The following is an 8298-nucleotide window of genomic DNA, read 5'->3' as shown; positions in this document are numbered from 1 at the left end:
TGGGAACTTGCATTTCCAAGTTACTGGTGACACTGCTGCCGGGCTAGGGCCCACAGCTGGAGCCATGTCCCAGGCCCCCAGATCTCACAGCAGCTCGGGGTGCCTGGTCCTCATATCGCAGCCCCCCACCCCAGTCACCTCCAGCACACCCCTGATCCTGGATACCTCAAGGGCCACCGAGAACCTTCCTCTACACCTGCACTTGGGTTGGGTGGTGGGGAAGGAGCTCATGCAGAAGCAGATGAGATCCCCTAAAGAGCCCTTCTGCCCTGGCAACAAGCATTCCTTGGGGGCTTGTTAGTTTGAAGCCTACTCTTGGCCCTCCCTCCCTGCCTGCCTCTGGGCATGCTGGCCTTGGCTCCTGCAGGGTGCTGGCCGGGTGGGTCGGCAGGTGGGGGCCTGGGAGCACTGGCCAGAGTCCTCCCGCTGCCTTGGAGTGAAGACAGCGTCTCTCTCCTCAGCATGGTCCCCACATCCTCCCTCCGTCCCACCAGGCTCTTCCCCTCTGGACTTCTCTCAGACCTGGAGCACATTTCCTCGCCAGCGGGGCAATGGAAACCTGTTCTCTTTCTTGATATTCCTCCCAAATATGTCATCTGTGTCCAAAGCCAGGAAACTGGTGTGTCTGTCCGTGTCCGCTCATATCCATCCACAAGGAGATGAGCCCGGGAGAGCCTGTCTCCAGGGAGGATGCGGCATATCTCCAAAACGTCCATCTGCCTCGAGGGCCTTTTGTGGCTAATATTCTGGGGTAAGTGGTGACAGGATCAAGCCCCTGCCCTTCAAGAACTACTTGGATTGGACCATGGGTCTCTCTTGCCCACCCACCTGTCTGGCTTTCCTGTCGCCCACCTGTCTGGCTTTCCCGTCACCTTAGCAGTCGGGTCAGCTTGGAGGCCCCTCGACCATGCGTTTGACGATTTGGTTCTGATCATTGACTTGGACGCTGAAAAGAAGAATTCTCTTTTCCGAGCAGCATGCATTCTCATTTTGCACTTGCATAAGAATGGCTTCAGGTATGTTTTTCCCCGAGGTTGCATCAGAGATGGCTCTTTGATTTGGTAATAAAAAGTGATCACAGTGGTCTATTAATTGACAGAAACCAGTTCAAGCCTGACGATGCAGTCTAGAATTCTGTGGGTAGTTACCAACAGCTGCAAAAAGCCCCATGAATCCTGGGCCAGAGAAGAATCATCATAAAAATTCTAGCAATGGAATCTGCAAGGATTAATGATAAAACCGCAGCCAGACTGATTTCTACTGTAGAAAATGCATCATTAGAATGACTACCTTCACAGATGATTTAACCTTAACTCAGGAAAATGTTTGTGATCACTACTATGCGCCAGGAACATACATGAAACCATGAAGACAAAGCAGGCGTGATAAGCTCAATCACAGCAAAAGCGTCTTATAAAAGCACGGTTGGGGGAAAAAAACTAATTTTCACAGGGGAAGGGAAAGTCCCTTGGCAGAAATGTCACCTGTCCGCCATTTGTGTATAAGGCAGGGAGGGGCCCAAGTCGAAAACTTGAGGTTTTCTAGTGCATATATCAGGACAGATGGTACTGGAGCTAACCAAGTCCTCGGGAAGAGGCCTGGAAGGGTGTTTGAACACACTGACATTTAAGATATTTTGCAGAATTTCCACCTGACTCTTAGAGACTATGACAACAGTAACAAGATATTTTATCTTTTCAGGTCTGTTGACTTTTTTTTTTTAAGACCACAAATTCACACTTCATTTCACACTTTTAAAAGCGTATTGCTAATCTTTTATAGGTGAAGTTCTTAAATTATTCTTGCCTATAGACTTGGGTCCTGTGTGTGCTCACAGATCTTCTACGTCCTCTTGTCCGGTGCTGAGGGAACCCAGATAATTTCTGGTCACAGCTGCAGATCTGTGGTTGTAAGTGATCTCCTGGAAAACAGCCGTAAAGTTGCTGAAATTATCCTTTTAAAATTTTTATTTCATTTCATGACATAAAATACTTCAGCTTTGTTCTTGTGGCTAGATCTCAATTCCTGGCATTTGCCCAACCATGCTGCATTATCAAAGAACGTCATGCATTTTTAAACAAAATTATCCTCATTTCCAGAGTCTTTCATTTCTTTTTCTGTGAACTTCAACTTTTTCAAATCAGTTACCCTAGCCAGAATGGTAACTATTGCATCCATTATCCACTACACCACATGTAGATTTTTTACTTCTCCTAAAATACTTGCTTGGAAATTAGTCAACCTTTTGTTTTTTGTGTTATGCTCATTTTTCTCTTAGTGCGCCATTCTTTATTACCAAGTAATTGGTTTTCCTTATCTGCCTAAATATGTTGTTGTTTAATAATTGCCCAATTTCCACAATAGGCCAGAATATGGATGAGAATGTAATATCAATCCCTTCCCTTTTGTTCTAGTTTGCTAATGCTGCCGGAGTGCAAAACACCAGAAATGGATTGACTTTTATAAAAGGGGGTTTATTTGGTTACACAGTTACAGTCTTAAGGCCATAAAGTGTCCATCAACAAAAGGTGCCTTTACTGGAGAAAGGCCATTGGCATCCGGAAAACCTCTGTTGGCTGGGAAGGCACGTGGTTGGCGTCTGCTTGCTCCCAGGTTCTGTTTCAAAACGACGTTCTCCAAAATGTCTGCATCAGCTTCCAACGGCCATCTTCAAAATGTCTGTCTCAGCTCCAGCTGGCTGTGAGCGCCTTCTGTCTGAGCTTATATAGTGCTCCAGTAAACTAAACAAGGCCCATGCTGAATGGGTGGGGCCACACCTCCATGGAAATTATCCAATCAGAGTTATCACCTACAGTTGGGTGGGTCACATTTCCATGGATGCTGAACCAATAGGTTCCAAACCAATCCACACTAATACGCCTGCCCCCACAAGAATGCATTAAAGAATATGGCTTTTTCTGGGGAAGCTAATATATACAAACTAGCACACCTTCCAAGAGAATATTTTTAAATTAGCTGCCAAAGGGTAGATATTACTTTTAGCTTGATACTAGGATCATAAACCATTAAAAAAGTGACTATATAAAATATAGACTTTGTGCATGGCAAAATTTCACTCTATCAATCAATGAATCAATGAATCAACCAAAGGAAAAGCAGGAGAATATGTTTGCAACCTAGGCAACTGAAATGGTTAATATCCAAACTATAATCCTTTCTATAGAAAGAGATCTTACAAATCAATAAGAAGAAAAAACAATCACCCTAACAGAAAAATAGATAAAGAACACAAATAATCAATTCACATAGGAAATACAAAAAGCCATGAAACGTGGCAAAGATGCATAACTATACTAATTATCAGAGAAATAAAAATTAAAAGAGCAATGAAAAAAATGCTGATTAGATTAGCAACAATTTTAAAGGATTGATTTAAAAAACCCACAAACGCCTAGTGTTTGTTGCCCAGGATATGGAAATATGTGCCAGGAACGTACATTTTCAAACACTGTGTATAGCAGGAAAAATAGGAACAGCCTTTCCATAGGGCAATTTGACAACATCTACTAGAGATTTAAACATACGTGTTCTTCAGCGCAGTTCTCGGACGTATACAAATAATAAATAAACATAGAATTGCATGGAGATGTCTGCAGAATTTTATCCATTGCTTTATTATTTACAATGGGGGGGATATAAGATTTCTTGTTTATTTAATAACAAAAATATGTTACCTTTATAATAACAATAATAATGCTATTGAGGGGAAAATAAAGTATATGATTGAATTTTTCCAAAAATAGATAGTAGAATATCCTTCCATAATATACCTAAGTTGGAAGTCATAATGCCTCATTCATTTGATATAAGTTGAGGACTCTTCATGTGACTGAGAGCTGAGGAGTGCCTGTTACATATTAAGATAAGGCAAAGGTCAAATTTAAACCAGCACAGCATTAATAGCTCAGAGAGTGTCATGGAGTCAAGGTTCAATGGGATCTGTTGTTATAAAAGAAAAATTGGTAATAGATACATTAATTATTCATGTGTAAAATGGCTTTTGCCAAGCTTAAGAATCTGTGAAAAAAGTTATTAGTGTCTCAAATCCATCTTCCCAGTACAATATTTAATTTAAACCTCTGACTAAATTAATTAATGAAAACTTACTAATTTGCTATGCATTTTATTGTGAATTTTAAAAAATCTAAATCTAAATTGAAAGAGACAATAAAAGAGTTTCAATATTTCTAAATGGATTTTGCAAATAACCTAATCTTGGAGAAAGTACATTGAATGGAATTCGAGACTGACAATTTCTCTAATACATATTGTATAACACTTAGTTTCCTACTCTCTTGCATTATTGCTTGTCTGTTTTTACATTCTGTTGTATTTGTTATTCATGTAAAAATTTATGCAGATGTTGGAAATAAGACAAAAGGGAGACTTCATTTCCTTTCAATAGCATTTTGGAACGTTGTTGAACAGATCCACTCAAGGATTATTTGATTCCCTGGGGGATGATGCCTTGGGTTGAGTTGGTAATTACTATTGATTATAGCCCAAAATCTTAATTGTACAATTTTGTCCCCAAATTGTCCCAGTTTTCTTGCCCTCTTAGGACATTTCCCTCCTTCATCTCTTAACTTAGCAAAGACATGTCAGTGTGCCTTTATGACAGACTAAATATATTCTTGAATTCTTCTTTGGAAACAGTTTTAATATATTGTTGAATCTCTCACTAATGTGTTAAATAAACTTATATTTGTATGAGGGTCATTTTTTTAACTTTTTGAGCAATATTTTTTGACATAAGTTTTTTAAAGAGACAAGATCCTTGTTTTCCTCCTATTTGACATTTACTCTATTTGAGTACTCTTTTCCAAATTTTCTGTTGCTAATTATTTGGAAATCTGGGATATTAATCAGTATGTTGTGAACCAATATTCTCATCCGCTTTGGGTTTTTTGCTTTGTTTCATTTAGCTTCCCATAGGACCCTCCAGCCAGCAGGCCTTCTAGTTCCTTCAGATAATTCTCCTTCCTTTGCTTCATCTTAGGTCAAAGGGAGCTGGGAGACTTTGTCACTGAAAGGACCAGGCCCTGAAACACTGTTTAGATTAAATAGTGTTTAATAGCTATTAATAGTTATTAATAAGATCAGAGGAAACGGGCTTTTTCGGGGTTCAGAAAGCTCTTTGTGGGAAGTTAGTCTGCATGTCGCTGGGACTGCTCTCCTTGGGATGTGATATTTGGATATTCAGTATCAGCCTCATTCAGTGATTTAGGAGACATAAAACCTAATATAACCCTTTTGCAATTCATCTGGGACCTTCTCTAATCTCACCAGTCAAAAGCTGACACTTTATTCACAGCCAGGCATCCTGTATTTAGATAACTGAAATAGCTATTCCACATCACCAGCATGGATTAAATTTCTTTGATTTACCAAAGACACCAGCATGGATTAAATTTCTTTGATTTACCAAAGACGGAGAACAGACCAGATCTTCACAATGAGATGGGAGGTAGTTGTCTTCATTTAGAAAAACATTAGGTAAATTTCATTTAGAAACACGTGAATTAGCTTATCCAAGCCACTAGCGCCAACAAGCAAGCTCTTAAACCAGTGCAGAAAATGGCGCCATAGTGTTTGGAAAGACATAATAATTCTTATAGGGGGTACTAATTTAGAGGCAGAATGCATGATGGATTGGAGAAGGGCATGGGGGGGCAGTGAGTGAGAAGAAATCATTTTGACAGCTGGGGTCCCTGACCCCCAGTGAATAGACCTTGGGAATAGATACAAAGAAATTACCAAGCTTGTTTTCTTTAATTCCTGAGAGGAAATAAGCAATAAATAGTTCTAAATGCCTATGTCTGTAAGGTGTTGTACAACCTGCTTGGAGGAATGGTGACAGCCTATCGCTGAGCTCATCGCTCAGGAAAATAGGAACAAACAGTGTCGATATGTGCTGAGCCCCTGCTCGTCAGCCACTTCCTCCCATCCCAGACTGCTCACCCTTCACAAACAACCCTGAGAAGCAGCTCTTCTCGTCGCCCTTCACAGGTAAGAAAAGGAAGTTCACAGGGCTAAGAACCCAGCCCACAGGCTCATGGTGGGCAAGTCAGGGCATTAACATCTGAACTCTGATCCAATTGGCTCTCAAAGTTCTCAGTGTGGGTCATCAGATGAGTAATGGACAGCCTGTTTTATTTGTCTCATAAGCAATATCGTGACAGTGATACACCACATTTTTGAAAGAAAAAAAATCACAATCAGCAAAACCCCGTTCTTTGAAATTTGAAGGATAACCAATGTTACCCCCGCTTTGCCTCCTTATAGCCTAGGATTTCTTCTGTCTGTTTGATGCCAAACTTGCCCATGCTTTGATTCTTTCATTTGCCCAACAGTTATTTTGTTATCTGACCCAGGCCCTGGTCCTAAAATCCACTTTAGCTGCACTATTCTTGGTTTTAACATTACACAAATCTTCTTTTGATATCTTTGTGAGAATTAGATTAAGTTTAGCTTTCACACAGGGTGGGGGCAGCTCAGGGGAATGGCAGAGGGTCAAGAAGCCAAGCTGTAATCGGTGGCCAGTCCTCCTGTTTATCCGCCCACTGTCCTTGCAAGGTGGAGATGGGGGGAGGGTAGAGGTTCCTAAAACAGCTTTATAAGTTGTTACCAAACTAGCTCAGACTGGCTCTGCAGTTAAAAAACAAAGCAAAGAGGGGTGGAGACATGTTTCAAATGTTTCAAGTTTGCACAGGAGACTTTTTTCAAATGTTTCCAATTTAGGCAGGCTGCATGTTTCAAATTTGCTGGGGCTAGTTAGGCTTCTCCAATAGAATGTAACCTCTGAAGTATCCAGCCACTGGAGAAACAGGGGAGGGACTTGCAGTTAGGCTTAGGGAATAAATACTGCTGGGTCTATTGTTCTGTGCACCAACCCCCCACATTTTGGCTGGGTACCTGTTCTTGCAAGATTGTGAATAAATTCTTTTCTTCTCCACAATCAGGTGAGCATTTATTCCTTTTTAGGAATAGTGCTTGTTTCTCACATCTTCCCCCCAGATCAAGAGGAATTAACTCACTCCAAGAATTCATTCAATGAATAAATATTTCATGAGCTCTTAAAATTCTACCAGGGATGAGCAATATGTCCAAGGTAAGGAGGATGTAAAAATGAGTAAGAAACAGGCCCTGAACTTGATAAGATCTGGTGAGGAAAGAGAAGTGAACAATGAAAATACAGCTGACAGCAGCTAGGTCATTCAGACCAACACACTTGCTGAACATAACATAAAAAGTGTTTTTTTAAAAACTTAAAGTTAACAAAAAACTTCTTAAGAGCAGAAAGGAGCTAAAAGAAGTGAAACACTGCCAGGTTTCTTGAAGCTCATCCTGCAGAGCCTAAATTCTCTGCTGGATTGGCTCTCCACTCAGCCATGATCCTTTGGCTTTAACAATATGGAGCAGCAGAAACTCTGCTACACTGCTGGAGGCTGTGCACACTGCCATAGCTCCTTTGTGCACAGTTTGACGTGTTGAGCAACTTTGAAGAAATGCATAGACTATGAGCTAGCAATTTCACTGCTGGGTATTTCTGTTTCAACAGAAATGTTCGCACATAACAGGGAACACTTAATAGGAGCTGGACATGTAATAGTCCCAAACTGGAAACAAGCCACATATCCATAAATAGTGGAATGGATAAATATACAATCATGGAATACTATACAGCAAAAACAAAACTTGAATTAACTACGTGGACATGCAGCAACTTGGACAAATTTTTGAAACAGAAGTAAAAAACAAACATGCAAAAAATTACATGATTTAATGCATAATAGTCAAAATGGGAAAAACTAATTATATTGCTTATGGATGAACACTTAGATGGTAAACTATAAAGAAAAGCAAAGATGTGTTACCATAAAAGTGATTATCTTTGTGCAGAGGCAAGAATTATGATTAAGAAGGTCCAAGAGAAGAAATATTCCATTTCTTAATCCAGTTGGTGGTGACAAGAATGTCTACTTATTTGTATAAAGTATTAGAGGGTCAGTAAGCTCTACCAATGAGTTAAGTCCTGCTTGCTGCCTACTTCTGTAAATAAAGTTTTATTGCAACACAGCCACACTCATTCTTTTACAATGTTGTCTAGGGCTGTTTTTTTTGCTACAACAGCAGTTCAGCAGTTATGACAGAGACTGTATGGCCAAAAAGTCTAAAATATTTACTCTTTAGCTCTTTACAGAGAAAGTTTAGCCTTGCTTTATACTAATTTATTAAGTTGTATTTTATGTCTAACACACTTTTTGTAGGTGCATT

Source organism: Choloepus didactylus, chromosome 17 (assembly GCF_015220235.1).
Source record: "Choloepus didactylus isolate mChoDid1 chromosome 17, mChoDid1.pri, whole genome shotgun sequence".
NCBI classification, from domain to species: Eukaryota; Metazoa; Chordata; class Mammalia; order Pilosa; family Megalonychidae; genus Choloepus; species Choloepus didactylus.
The sequence above is the reverse complement of the archived record's forward strand: the minus strand, read 5'-3'. Positions refer to the sequence as shown.